This window comes from Ruditapes philippinarum, unplaced genomic scaffold, assembly GCF_026571515.1.
Source record: "Ruditapes philippinarum isolate M1 unplaced genomic scaffold, ASM2657151v2 ctg12510_1_1_1_1, whole genome shotgun sequence".
In the NCBI taxonomy this organism is placed as follows: domain Eukaryota; kingdom Metazoa; phylum Mollusca; class Bivalvia; order Venerida; family Veneridae; genus Ruditapes; species Ruditapes philippinarum.
This window is the reverse complement of record NW_026851944.1, coordinates 28,347-44,728: the sequence shown is the minus strand read 5'-3', so window position 1 is coordinate 44,728 and position 16,382 is coordinate 28,347. Positions and strand designations below refer to the sequence as shown.

Genomic DNA, 16,382 nt, shown 5'->3' with positions numbered 1-16,382 from the left:
AGGACTGAACAAGGTCGGATAAGACCAGGGAGTCGTTGAAATCAGGGGGTCGCTAAGGCAGTCTCGACTGTATGTCAATTTTTTATCGAAAAAACCAGTATTATAGTTTTGTAACAGATATCATATCCCATCAGTGTTTAAATATTAAAATATTTTTTTGATAGTGTTTACTCAGGGGTATCAGGTTGACCCAAGCATCATGTGGTTTATCATATTTAGAACACCCTTTCTAAAAAAAAAAACAGCAACAAACAGCAGGTAATCTCAGGAAGGTCAGAATTTCACGTGGGCAGATGTTTGACCAACTTTTCATGAGTCAATTCAGTTTTTTTCTTCTCTTATTTCTCTACATGAACCATTCTTCATGTTTCAAAAATGAATTAAAAAATTACTGTTTGCAGTCATTTTGAGAAAATTTTCAAGTTTAAATTGATTATATTATGAGGTTAAGTTATTTTAAAATTCGCAATTTTCTAGCTTAGTTAACAATATGATAAAGATAATTAAGTATTGCTAGCACCATGGATAATAATTACCGGTAATTATTGTTCCATTTTCACTTACATTTATTGAGGTCAATAACACATGTGTACATGTATAATTTTAATAAATCATAACACGGACGTCGGGAGGTGAATATTTAACATAAATACTGCATGTATGCCTTAATACTTCACAAATAGTTAACAAAATACCTGTTTCAACGAAGCACACCGATAATTGGTATTCATCTTCACTTCTTTTGTTATGAAATTACAATTTCATTTGTTACAAAATTTCTTCAATTTACTTGATTGGCGGACATTTCGTCATGAACTTCCGGTTTAGTAAATTTATCAATTCAACTCGAGGTCAGATTGATACAGACTGTTTTCTGAGGCAAAGTTTTTTTTTTATAAACTGATTGGTATGCATTATTTAATGATTTGAATCGTATGTTTGTCTCAGAATTAAATATTTTGACATATATTCGTTCATCAGTAGGAGGTGGTGTAGTATATGATTTTTCCGCAAACTGGAAGGATACAAAAAGTAATATCCGTACTGTGAAATAAACTTTTATCTTAATCAACTAATTTTTGTGGAAAAAAACAACATTTTTTGTTCACTTTCGTTTCTTTGTGCAATATCTTCACAATAAAATGTGCAAGTCATTGTCAAGAACCGAAATATTTACATTGTATTTCGGAAATGACACAGTCTTCCTTTCTGATGGTGTTACGAAATTAATGAGAAGAATCCATTATTGAAAATGGGTGAAATCAACTTCACCGTAGCTCTCAAATTTGTGCTATTCTGATTGACTCTGATTTCAATTAACATTCACATTCACAAACTTTTCATCCTTCCCTATGCTTTAACAGAAAAATCTTCATAATAATGTCTGTGAGACGAAAAATACAGAGATAACTATCTCAATTTATCCCTGAAAAGAAAGTCTATGTAACCTTGCAATAAAAAAACCTTTAACTCCCAAAACAGAGACCAGCAATTTTTTCAACTTTAGACCATAATTTGAATATACTTTGTAGGAACTAAACAAGCTAATGCCTTGTGAGAAATAATCTAAGCTCTAGCCCTTTCCATTTTGAAGTTTAAGAACTTTTAAGTTTTTTCTTTTACTTGCCATAGCAACCAGAGTTTAGCATGGAATGGCATTCTTGAACAATCTTGATAGAGCTTCATACAAAGAGTATTCCTGCCAAGTTTCGATTAATATTGGCCAAGTGTATTGTAGAGATGTTGTTTGAATAAAAATGTGGCACGGACGCCGGACACATTTGGTGTGGCCATCCTAAAAGCTCACCTGCACTTTGTGCAAGGTGAGCTAAAAAAGATGTGCATAATTTCCAGACTGCCATCTACCCATATTTCAGTTTCATAAAAATATTTCCAGTACTTGTTTGCCTTATCACTGGAACAAGTTTATGTGTAAATTTGCCATATTTTCAGTCTATTTGTTGTCATAGCAACCAGAATTTTCACATAGGAAAAAAAGAAAAAGACGTGCATAATCTCCATACTGCCATCTATCCCTATATAAATTTTCTTAAAAAGTATTTTCACTTTTTGTTGCGTTATCGGGGGATCTAGTTTTGTGGACGGACGGACAGATGGACGACAGACGGAGGGTTATCCTAAAGTCCCTCCAGTATAACCGGTAGGTAACCGGTAGGGGACTAAAAATATTTGAGAGAGGTTTCATGAGATGAAGCTACACACAAAGTACTCTAAGCATGGGCATTGATGCACGGACGGACATACGCACTAACGTGAGATGGAATTCGGACAATTATGTGGAATTCACAAAAGCGTCATCTTTAGCACTGTGTATGCCCACGAAACTTAAATAACAACATGTATTTGAGCATTTAACCATTTGTAGCGGAACAGGTATGGCCAACAAAAACCTTTTTACATTTTTCCATACTTTCTTTTTGGCTGATTTTCTCTGTAATAAGTCATATCTCTTGAAACTTTCCAGAAATGACTATCCGGTATATCATTGGCAATGAACAACCCTACTGCAGGACTGAAACAAAAGATGCACAAATTCCTAACCATTTGAAATTACTGCTTCTTATTACCTGATAAAACTAGAAATTGTCAAAAGTCAGAAACTACACCTACACCCTTGTCAGAAAACAGTTTTTTAGTGAATAATTTTGCACATAGGGGAGACAGACTAGTTTATAGAATCTTTTCCAAATGTTCTAACATTATTTGTCTTCACATCAATAAGATAAATTTAAGTTTGGATTTGAAATTTTCATGACTTCTTTAAGGGCAATTATGTTCTTTCTCCTTGAAGATTCTTGCACTTTACTCAGTTGAGGAATTTATCTACCTCATAGTTTCATGTTGATTGCTCGGCCCACACAGCGCGGAGCTATTGTTTAATCTATTTTTTTTTGTCATGTAGCCTGCTTTAATATCAATTAATCCCTTTGCATTACAGCTAGAAATAAATTGGGATGCAAGAATGTTCTTTTGATTTTCTATTATGTAAAGTCATATTTGGTTGTCCCATTCGTGATTCGCAGTCTGTCATATTAATGATAAGACAGCGGAACAAATTCATTCATATAAAGCCATAAAAAGAACAAAAAAAAAACTAGGCAACGTGTTAAAGGACAGCGGATGCCCCAAATGTGCAGCGATTGCTCGTCAAACAAGAGCATGGCAATCGTATGTAAGATTTTATGTGACTTTTATAAAATCTGCCATCCGGGTTCATAAGAGAGCTTGCGTTCACAAACTTCTTAATATGGTATATAGGTGAAAAAATCAACAAAGGGCCATACATTCTGTTTAAATTTGGTCGCAGCAAAAATTCCTTCGCTTTCACTACCACCTTACACATTTAGTGATCATTCCTGGAAGTTTAAGCAAAATCTGCCATCCGGTTCAAGAGAAGTTGCGTTCACACAATTTCTACATAGTATATAGTGAAAAAGTCAACAAGAGGCCATTAGAATTCTGTTAATATTTGGTGGCAGCAAAAATTCCTTCCTTACTACCATCTCACACATTAAGGTTGTTTTCATCCCTGAAGTTAAGAAAGCAAAAATCAGCGTTGCCATTCGGTTTAAGAGGAGTTGCTTTCACAAAGATTTTTGGACGTAAGACAGACTTCACGGACGGACAGACGTACGGCGGACAGACAGACGGACGCCAGGGTATAACATAGATATGCCCTTTCGGGCATCATAAAAGTTATGATTCCGAACGCACGGCAAACCCGCCGCGACCTAGAACAAGTACCTCTACTTTTTTTTTCCCAAAGAAATATGTCGAGCTAACAAAGAAATAACATGGGAAAAAAAAAAAACGTGTTTTTATTGTTTTATTTTATTTCTGAGGTTTGGCAAGATTGTTCATATGTCTGTTGCAGTGGAGATGTGAATTTTGTGGTTAATGTTTAAGCAGTAAATTGGTCTACATTGTGTCTTTTATTGAAATCCATTTTCCTCATCAAATGCCATGAAATTTAATATTATGATAACAATATTACAATTCCATGAAAATGTTAATAAATATAAAATAGTCTGATGACATGTTTGTTCATGTTTATATAACACCATTCAAGCTAGCCAATCATAAAAAGTCTCACAAAAAGTTAGGTTGCAATCGCTACATATTAGATACGATGTATGTAATATTTTTCTTTTTTTATTAGTATAATTTGTTAACAAATATACAAATAGTAACAAAAGCGAACTTAATATTATAATATAGTAATGATCACACGCATTTTTTGCATGTCAAATTAAAACAAGAGCCACCTCCGGCCGGGGCACGCTCGACTTTATTAGCTTTTTCTTAGAACGCAAACATGGAGAAATGTAACATATATTTGGACGTTTCCTTTTATAAATTTAGTTGGTTCTGTGGTGTGTCTTGTCACATATAGTTTTGTTTATATATTTTGGATAATGATGAATAGAAACATTAAGCATATTTTCTTAAAAATAGCAGCCCAGTACGCATTTGCTTATAAATAGGCAGACATGGACCAATTTCGTAAATAGAAAAAAAATGAACGCAATTTCTAATAAATATTAAAAAAGACATAACTTCTAAATAAAAAATTGTACCAATTTGCTAAAATGAGCAACAATGGATATGCTCAATTTCTTGAAAATTTAGAAAAATTGGACGCCAATTTCTAGTAAAAAATAGAAAAAAAATGGACGGCATTTCTCTAAACAAAACAAATTAGCAACAATGCATAATAGGATAGGCCAATTTCCAAATAGAATAGAAAAAATTGGACGCGCAATTTCTAAAAATAGCAACAATGATGCAATTTCTTAAAAATAGAATAAAAATATGACGAGCAATTATAAAAATAGAACAATGACGCAATTTCTAAAAAATAGAAAAAAATGAGACGCAATTTCTAAACATCAGAAAAAATATGACGAATTTCTAAAAATAGCAACAATGACGCAATTGTCTAAAAATAGAAAAAAATTTGAGCGCAATTTTCTAAAAATAGAAAAAATGACGCAGATTATCTAAAAAAAATAGAGAACAAATGGACGCTAATTTATATATAGTATATATATATAATGTGTGTGTAACACACCGCAGTCAAGCGATCTTTATCCTCTCTGTGCCTGCTGCATAGCAGAGCCAGGGATGAGAAGAGGTGAATATTATTATATACATGCATAGTATATAGGCAGTATATATAATATTATATATATCTAAATAAATATATCTTATATATATATGGCATAATATATAGTTCAAAAAAAAAGAATTATAATATCACAGTTAAACTATCGTTCGGCCTCGAACTCGATCGCGCGAATACCTCCCTTCGCTCGACATCATCGCCCAGTCCCGCGCAAAAATTCCTATATTAATATATATTGTTCTACCTCCGGATCGCTCGAACCACCGATTCGCTCGAACTCTCGACACCTGATCTCTGGTCCCTTCGGCAGATATAGTTAGTTGAAAATCACACCTTTTCGTCGAACACAAAAAGACAAGTCCGGACATGTTCTAATAAATGACAGTCCGTACACAGTGTAACACCTCGTGATATGACCCAAAGGCAATTAAGGTTAATTGATTACAAATAAGAGGGTTGTAACCCGATTTGTTGTTACCAATAATATGTTTATTTGCCGTTGTTATGGGTAACAAATAAAAAGAAAAGAACTTGTTGAAATAGTGAAATAGTGCAAAAGTTCAATAATGAATAACTGTTTATCCGGACGGCTTTAATTACAACGTAGTTTCATGTAAACGTGAATTGTAAATAGTGTTATGTATTCTATAGAATGATACTTTACGTGTGTTTATTCTAAGTAAATGACTACAAATAAATGGTGCTGTAAACTTTTTACTTAAATATTTCATTAATTCATTTTTTAAAATTTAATAAAAATCCCATTATAAACATATAAATATATTTTGAACATTGTTCAACAAGTGGTCTGAGGTGCCAATCGAACTTCGAACCAAGTTACAAGATGCATAATATAGATAACACAACATTACCGTATACATTAATTGAAACACGGGATAATAATTCTGAATGTAACATTATTTCGACGTATTTATCAGTGGGGTCGGAGCCAAATGTTGCTATTAACCATAGGCTATGATCAACGTAATAATAGTTCGACCTCGGTTGGCTCGAAGAACTACCCGATCTCGAAGCAGAATTTGCACAGCGCCCTCCGAGTCGCAGCGAACCAAGTTCGACTGTATAATATATATATATATATTATATATATAACAATGTATATATATATGTATATTATATATAAATATATACATGTATAATTGTATATATATATATATTTGATATATATATATTATCATATATATCAAAAAAAATATATAATATACATGTATAAATATGTAAATATATATTAATATTAGCAATTAGCCTTAGAGTTTCAGCTAGACTCATTAATATTGGAGTTGATGCCCTACACTAATAATTATAACTAAACCCTCCTATACTTTAAGTTGTCTGTCCAATTCCGGAACTCAGTAATTGATCCCTGAGTAAGATGGTGGAAGAATGTTAATTTAATAGATAATAGTACACATAAATAGTATATATATAATGTTATATTATATATCAAAATATATAATATACATGTAAATATATATTCTGTTATATAAATATATATATATTATAATTTTATTATATATTTAATTAACCGATATATTTATAATTATACTAATAATAATATATAAATAATATACTACTATATTATATATATATTAATGTATATTAATACAGTAAATATAACATAAATATTATAGTATATCTTATTTAATTATTGATGATGTATTATATATTTGAATATATATATAAAATTATTAATATCATAATTATACCAAACACATCCTCCATTACGGATGCGTGGCACGGTCGATTTGAGGACCATGTACTTGTGGGGCTGTTATATTTAATGTGGCGCATACATAAGGCTCCTCGCCAACTCTGGCAATGTTTTAAAACGATGTATGGGTCATATGCTACCTCTAACATGAGTGGCCCGTAGGCCGGTTTTCAGTAGTAAATGATAATGTCCCAACAAATGATATATTTTAATGGGGTTTTTGTTAATTGGTCCAATATGTTTTCACTATGGTAAAATCAAATATTTTTTTATATTTATAATATAACTTAAGTACCCCTTAGTTTGTTGTATGGAAAATGTTCTTATTAGGCCTAAAGTGGCCGATATAAAAACCTGACGGCATGAAATAATGGCCACTCCAACTCGGTCTTATATATGGCCCGTAAGACTGAAGATAGTGAACTATTATATATATATATATCGATAGATATATATATATAGTATATAATATATATGATATATATATTATATAGTATATTATCACACATATCTTTCACTTACGGGGCTATTATAAGACCGAGTTGAGTGCCGATTATTTCATGCAGTCAGTTTTTGGAGGCTAGCCGACCAATTGTTAATAACCGTCTGTCAAATCTTACTGCCGCGGTAATCGGTCAAAAAAATAGGCTTGATTTTCTAAGCTGACTCATCACTCATCAGCAGACATTTACATATGAAAAATTTCCCTTCTTAATCTTCATATCATGCAATTTTAGAAGTAAATAATTTTCTCGGAAAAAAATTCTGATTTTTTGTTTTAATCACTACTCCGTGACTTTCATACGCCACCGTGGAACCACCGGGTTATTCTCTAGAGTCATCCCGTTGCCAGTGGGAGATAATCAGGTCAAAAATCAGTTACCTTGATTTTTTCTAAAGGCTGACTCATCACTCATCACAAGAACCATTGTACAATATGAAAATAATTTTCATCTTTAATTAATCTGCAATTTGTAAAGAAATAATTCTCTTGAAAAATTCTTGCATTTTGTTTTAAATCACTACTGCCGTGACGTCATACTGCCGCTTAATGGTTTAGTCCAATACTACTCGTGTAATAACTTATTCTTGGTCAATGAAAACCCTTCAAAATAATAACGATCAATATTTTGTTAGACAAAACATAAATTTAAAATTTATAAGAAATGCGTTGATTCAGTGGCAAATATTCTTTATGATTTTTTATAACATCATTTCCAATTACGACGCAGCGAAACTGTTTATGACGGGTCAGTTAACTAGAACGGTTGGCAACCACCTATTCCAATATCATGCATGTTCTTTTGTTGTTATGTAAATATTATAGTCCTTGAAATTTTAAAGACAAATAATTGTAAACTGTCGCTTACATCAGAGACGATGGATCATGCTTGCGTGATAACTAATGGAAAACTAACTTATTTGTACACCCCAGGAGCCTGTACGCGGAAACGCTCATAAACCGCCTAAATCAGTTAGCTGTCGTTAGTAAAATTTGCATTACATTTAACTAAAAATTCACTGATGGTGATGACACATATAGAGTTGGAAAACATTATATTCTTTTAACCATTATCGCCGAAAAAAAAAACTATTTAAACAAAAACCCTGAATGGAGGCGCTCGAAAAATTCCAGACAATATTAAATTTTTTACTTAGCAAAATAAAAAAAAGCAATACTTATATTTTCATCTTAACATAATTCATAATCCAAAAAACTTTACATAAAAGTATCTTTGGCAATGACAGATCGCCTACTCTGAGTCTCTTTATTTGATATAGGAAAATTTAAACATGTGCTTCTTAGTTGTTTAGAATATTTGAGTGAAAGTCTTATATATTCACTAATCTCATAGATTAGGAATTAGACAGGTCAGGAATTTAATCAACAACAGTTGTTATGTAAGCTTATCTCAATCTTTAATTCCCAATTAGATAACTATTCAAATATTTGTCGCGTAAAAAACATGACCCAAGAGTACACTAGTAGTCGTTTACCCGGTGTCATCCCATTAAACTGATTATAGATTTCGAACTTGTATTAGAACACAAATAGAAACATGTGTTCCGTACAACAAAATGGAAGTAAAGTGAACAGTTAATGACAGAAATATTTGGTCCAATATGTTTTAACAAGGAAATAACTAATTCAGAGAAAGACGCAAAGATCAGTTATGACCCCGTATTGTGTAATTAGAAAGTTTATTCATTATAGGGCATTACATCATATTTGATATCCATGTGTAATAAAAAAATTCAAAATTTCAGATACAAGACTCTATGAGATACATAAAAAATTATTAACAGAATAGCAAGCTTTAATCTAAAACAAAAACAAAAAAACAAAAACAAAAAAAAAAAAAAACGCGCGTACATATACAAATTACTTACAGTCGGCAGCATTCGGGAAGTCATTAACATTCTTACGAACTTTAATTTGAAAACCACTATTGCCGCGCGCTGAACGTGATTACATGTTTATTTGAAAAATAAAAAAAAGAACTTTTATGGTTGTGTTCTAAAAATTATCATGGGCGGGCATAAGAAATTCTTATTCATTTTCAAACTTGAAAAATTACTACAGAAAATTTGTCGTTGTTTTGGTTTCAAACAAAGTGTGTGTGTTTTAAGTTTATTTATACTCCCCGGCGCCGGAATAACCAGTATGTCCGAATATATAGCATCTGGGACGTCTTTTAAAGCAGATTCTTCCTGGAAGCCCCATTCTCGTTCTTTGTTAAGGAGACGACACTACCGTCAGGCATTCAACTTTCTGACGACAACAAACCAAAAACGGATGCTATTAGCGCCCCAAACCTCCGAGTAAAGTCAGACAGGTCAACCAAATCACCTCTGTACTATGATGACTTGACTATGACCTTCCGTGTGCCTTCTCGCGACGTGCACGCTTCTGGAGGATTTGGAGATGTTTCAACAAACTTCCCAAAACGCCATTTTATAAACACCATTCTAGCCTGACGGCTTCGTGTTCTCAATCCTATTTGCGGAAATGGTCCGTCCGACAGGAAAACCTAACGTAATAAAACCGCACACGCCTGTTAACAAACAGATTTTCCGCAGTATGAATTTCAAGGCTCAGTAGGTTAAAAATCACACGTAAGATCTATCGATAAACTACACATTAAGTTGGTGAGTTTGGCGGTAAAAAAGAAGAATATACTTCCTGATCAATCTTTCACTTAGGTGATTCAGTTTTGAATAAGCTTTGCAGAGCAGTATTTTTCAAGAAATATTTAGCTTAATATTATCCGACGCCTCGTAATGAAATGGGATTAATTTTCCGAAACTTGAATTTATTCGAAGATTGCTTCTTTGAGAAGACAACCTTCTGTCCGTAGAGCATGAAATTTCTCATCCACAAGACAGTATCTTATTGATTCCATATGGTACATTAACGTGTATAATTTTTATGTCATAAAAATGTTGCATCACTCTGCCCCAGTTGTTATTATCTGTCAATATATTTAAAATGAATAAAAGTATTTATTGATGAAACCAGTCCTAGAATATTTTGATAGGAAACCGTCAGTTTGTAACAATGTTATTGTTACTGATAATGAAACAGTCGTCATACTTGCTGTAATGTCATTTATTATGACCAGTTTTAGGCTTTTTCAAACATTTGCATGATTAAAACAGTCGAATATGTAGACCCTCAATTAAATGTTCTGGAATATTAACAAACATGAATAGTCAACACATTAACGCATATATCATGACATGTTGGGAACACAACAGTAAGGATAAATAGCGCAATGTGCACTATCTTTTTATTTTTGTAATATTTAAGCAAAAGAAACATACTATAAGCTTGAAATTTCTCTCTAGCCTCCCTCCAGTTTACATCAGTGCTTTGATGTATAGCACTATTTAAGGCAATTTGACATTTCCAACCCACCTAAGGCGGTACTTAGTTATATATTAAACTATCATATTTAATTTTACCATAGGTGAAAACATACTTGACAATACATAAAACCCTCATAAAAACATATATAATTTTGTGGGGACATATATTCATTTACTACTAAACCGGCCTACGGGCACTATGTTAGAGGTAGCTACGCCCCATACATCGTTTTTACACATTGCCAGATTGCGAGCCTTTGTATGGCCCCATTATATAACCCCAGTATGGTCTCAAATACCCGTTGCCTGTAAATGGAGGATTGCTGTATATATAATATATTATATATCACCATGTATCTATATGATATATATATTTGATATAACATATGTATATATAAATGCATATTATATATACATAATATATATTAAAAAAAAACAAAAACTATAGCATATAATTATTATATTGTATATACACTCACACCCTATATATACTCTCACCATACTACTATCTACCTACCTACTATACTATTACCTATATATACTCACTATCCTATATATATACACACACCACTGTATATATATGCTCATACTATTCTTTGACTATATATACTATATATATTAGCACTACATACTCCTATATATGGCATATATATATTCAAAAAAAAACACACAACAAAACACCCACCCTACCCCCACCTACCCTACCACTCCTACTACACTAAAACTTGCCTCCCCCACCCCCTACTACTACCCTGCTACTATCTCACTTGATCCTCACTACCCCTATCCCTACCTACGCTCATACCTCACTATATAAAAAAGTAAACTATGTATATACATTTGATATACCTCATCATCTATGCCTACCCTACCTCTACTATACTCTATATATGTATATATATAACTATAACACACCTTCCCCTACCTATACTTTATATTATATATACTATATAGATATATATACCATCATATCATACTATATACCCCCTCACACCCTATACCTCACCCCCTACTCACTACCTCCCCCTACCTACTATCACCCACTACTCACCCCCCCTACTACCTCATACTCCTATACCCCCCCCCCACCTACCCCTATCCCCTACCATACCTCACTATATACATCCATACATTTACATATACATACACACCACACACACCCAATAATGCACCTCTGAGAATCAGTCATAACCTTCAAGGAGGTCATTAACGAGCCCAAAGCAATTTCGGTTGAAAACAACCAAGGTCTGGTCCCTTACGATGTACTTGTCCCTCTCCAATCTGACCCGTCCTATCCTCTCACAAACTGCAAGTTACAGTCAGTACTTGCACCATGAAATTCTTCAATAATTTACTTCAAAGACCAATGCTCCACTAATCGAGTGCAAAGGTCAACCGCCCCCTCCCCCGCTATCATCCTTACACCACGTCACTCTCCTGACACATCTCATCTCACTGCTTCCCACCCGCTCTGAACCCGAATCCATCAAAAAACTACAACCAGTCAAACAGCCACTCACACACCCCTGACAACGCAAAAATGGACTTGTAACCTTGAAGGTCAAGGTCCATATGGATGAAGGTCAAGGTAGTGTGGTTACTGAAAGGTCTTTTGTCCAAGGGTTGTTGTGCCGTGATAAATACAACGAAAAAAAATTTATGAAATCAAGTAAACACGTTTTTCCGCGCCGACGCAACCGCAAAAGGCACGCGACCTGACATAACAATACCCTCTACTTTTTTTTTTTCCAAAAAAAAAAAGTCGAGCTAACAAACACTGGTTCCTTTCATACTGATAGACAGACCATTCACTCGAACACTCTAGGCGCGCATCGACCGAAATTACTATTGCGAGTGCAAAGACATAAAGCTACTTCGACATCCGGTGATATATAAAAGCTATTGTTTACATTGAATGGAGATAATATCACTTTTTTGCTGAACTTGCTTTTTAAAGCCATGTCATAACACAAGAAATGTTTGCAAACACAATGCCCCCGGCTCAGTTCTTCAGAAAATATTTAATAAGGCTGTATGGCAAAGTGTAAAAAATCTATTTTACATGGTGACTTGACCAACTTGACCTAAACCTCCAAATCAAAGGAAAGATATCATCCAACTTAATTTGCTACCAAAAATGAAATAAATCTGTCAATATATAAAGGCTGTATGCGGCCAACAGTGTTAAAAATCTATTTTCTTAAGCCACTGTTCAACTTTGACCCAACACTGCACCCAGCCAAACTTGGGTTTGCGAGCTGCCAAACGCCTTGAAAATCCAAATAAAATGCATATTTGTCCACCCAGCACATGTTACGCTGATCATATATTATATCAAAAAAATTTAATATAAGCCGTTTGAAAAATTTCATATGTTCAACATCCTATTATAATGATAAAAATGTTCCCGAAAAAATCGCACCCTACTCATATCACTGTATTTTGCCATGTGCGCATATTTTCATAATTCTTTGTCATTGACCAGCAATATTATTTCTTCGATGTGGTCCCATTTTAATTCACGGTATAAACAAAACGCAACGCCGAAAATAAAATCAGATTATCGTCCGTTTTCCTCCTATTTGACAAAATCTTTCGATGAAAATTCAACGCTGGCCCAAGCTTTACGATGTGCGAAAAATGCGCAGCGCTTTTAGTTTGGAAAAAACTTAAAGCTGGGGCCACGTTTGAATTGTGTATCGAAAGATTTTTAAATGAGGAAAACGGCGAAATCTTGGATGTTCTTTCGGCTGTTGCGTTGTAAGGCTGGTAAAGAGCAGAAATGTTTAGATTTCTTATTTACACAAAGTCTCTTGACTAGAGATGTCCGAACGCACAAATTAGAGGACCGTTTAAAAGGATCACCTACAAATATGAATGATATCATTAAATAAATTAAGTAATAGGGTGAAATTTTTGATTAATCCAAATCTTGGCGGAAAAATAGGTTAACTACAAAAGGCCTATTTTCCAAAGTGATAAAAAGGAATTACTGGGAAATGGTGACAACATTATTATAACTAGCAATATCATTGGACATTGTATTGATAACGTAAGTGTCAAAACTAAAAGCCCATTAGTTTAGATAGAACATAGAGTATTTGCCGTAGGACGGTGTGCCCGTTTAGGTTACATATTCATTTTCCAAGTGCTGGAAGGGCCATACTTGGTGAATGGAAGCCCTAGTTATGTACTTGACAATGTTCATATTACTTTGTTGGATTAGTAAGTGTGAATTATGAAGCCTAGTACAGGTAGAACTTAAAAAAAATCCAACTTCCATTCTAGATTAACCTCGTACAGACGAAAACGTCTGTGCCACTTAAAATGGAAACAAAGGGCATTTCTTTGTTATTTCCTTTGTTAATGAGGCCATGCCCCCTTCTATGTTACGGAATGAACATCTCATTGTCTCATTTGTCTGGTTTACAGTTAGATGGCCTTTAGTCCATTTAAGTGACTGACAGACGAACGGAATTCAATACTATGCCCGGGGATAAAAAACAAGAGCCACCGCAGGCTGGGGCACGCTCGACTTTTACTTTTTTAAAACGCAAACATAGAAATCTATTGAACATATCTTGACGTTCCTTTTTTAATTTAGTTGTCTGTCTGTCACCATAGTATTGTTTTATAGTTTTTATAATAATATAAAAGAAACTTACGCCATTTCTAAAGTATAGCAACATGACGCAATTTCTAAAATGAAACAATACGCAATTCTTAAAATGCCATAACGCGTAATTTCTTAAAAAAATAGAAAAATGTGAGCAATTTCTAAAAATATGGTACGAAGTGTGATCGTCAATTTCTAAAATAGAAACAATGATGCGATTATGGCGTAAAATTAGGCAAAAATGACGCAATTCTAAAAAAGATGACATGACACAATGTTATAAATAGAAACAGTGACGCAATTCTCAAAATAGAAACGACGCAACTCTAAAATAACACAATGACGCAATTCTAAAAATGAAACAATGACGCATTTCGCAATTCTATAAAATTAAAACATGACGCAATCTAGATAGAAACAATGACCAATTTCATAAAAATTGCAACAATGACGCAATTTCTAAAAATAGCAACCAATGACGCAATTACATATAAATAGAAACAATATGCATTATTTTTTTTCTATAGCAACAATGACCGCAATTTCTAAATAGCAACAATGACGCAATTCTAAAATAGAAAAAATGGACGCATTTCTAAATAGCAACAATGACGCAATTCTAAAATAGAAACAATACGGCAATTTCTAAAAATAGCAAAAATGACGCAATTTCTAAAAAAAGAGAACAATGACACAATTTCTATAAATAGAACAAGACGCAATTTCTCAAATAGAACGACGCAACTTCTAAAATAACACAATGACGGCAATTTCTAATAAACAATGACGCATTTCGCAATTTCTAAAATAAATACAATGACGCAATTCAGAAATAAGAACAATGACTAATTTCTAAAAATAGCAACAAGACGCAATCAAAAATAGCAAAATGAGCGCAATTTCTTAAATAGAACAATGATTGCATCTAAAATAGCAACAATGCGCCAATTCTATAAATAGAAACAATGATGCAAATTTTCTAATAGAACAAATGACGCAGTTTTAAAAATGAAACAACTGACGCATTCTATAGATAGAAAAATGACACAATTTCTAAAATTAGCAAACAATGACGCAATTTCTAAAAATAGCAACCAATTTCGCATTTCTAATAAAATCATTCGCAATTTTCAAAAATAGAACGATGACGCAATTTCTAAATAGCAACCCTGACGCATTGGCTAAAATAGCACGATGACGCCATTTCTTAAATAGAAACAATGACGCATTTCTACAAATACGTAGAACTGCCACTGTCATGCATGAATACCCCCGCATACCATCTTGTCAGAATCAACAGTGCCATTTAGAACTCAAGGACAGACCACCCTGCTAATCTAGGTAACTAAAGCCAGTGGCATTGCTAGACATGTATTCTCATGTTCCAAATGTAAATTTGAAAAATCAGTTTTTAGTCAAGGTTTTAGCCACTGTGATCGTTGACCTTTGACCCAGTTGACCTCAAATCAATAGGAGTCCATCTAGCTTAATCATAAGCCTCCATGCCAAATATGAAGACTGTGAGTGAAAGGAATCTCAGTTATTGGAGTGGACAAGGTTTTTTAAGTCAAGGTCCTGTGACCTTGATCCTTTGACCCATGACTCAAAATCAATAGGGGTCATCTACTAATCATGACTAACCCCATGCCAAATACGAAAAAAAAGATGAGACTGGTGGGCCAAGATGTCAAGTATTGGGTGGACAGTTTTTTAGTCCAAGGCCCTGTTGACTGTTGACCTTTGACCCGTGACCCCAAAATCAGTAGGGTCATCTTACTAATCGATGACTAACCTCGCATGCAAATATGTAGACTGTGGGTACAAAGGAATCTCAAGTTATTGGGGGACAGTTGTTTAGTTCAACCCTGTGACCTTGACCTTTGACCATTTGACCTCAAAATCAATAGGAGCTCATCTACTAAATTGACTAACTCCATGCTAAAGTGAAGACTGTGCCAAGGTATCTCAAGTTATTGGGCGGACAAGGTTTTTAAGTCAAGGTCCCTGTGCTGACCTTT

At 33.7% G+C, this 16,382-nt stretch overlaps 1 protein-coding gene across 1 annotated transcript in view; it reads right to left on the bottom strand.

Annotated features, from left to right (window-relative positions):
• Window positions 1-2,519: 2,519 nt before the first annotated feature.
• The window catches only part of LOC132743719 (DNA-directed RNA polymerase III subunit RPC1-like), a 33,397-nt gene continuing 19,534 nt past the window's right edge, over window positions 2,520-16,382 (bottom strand). Inside the window, exon 4 of the mRNA XM_060732276.1 lies at window positions 2,520-2,533. The gene's annotated coding sequence lies outside the window, so the exon portion shown is untranslated. The remainder of the gene's footprint in view (window positions 2,534-16,382) is intronic.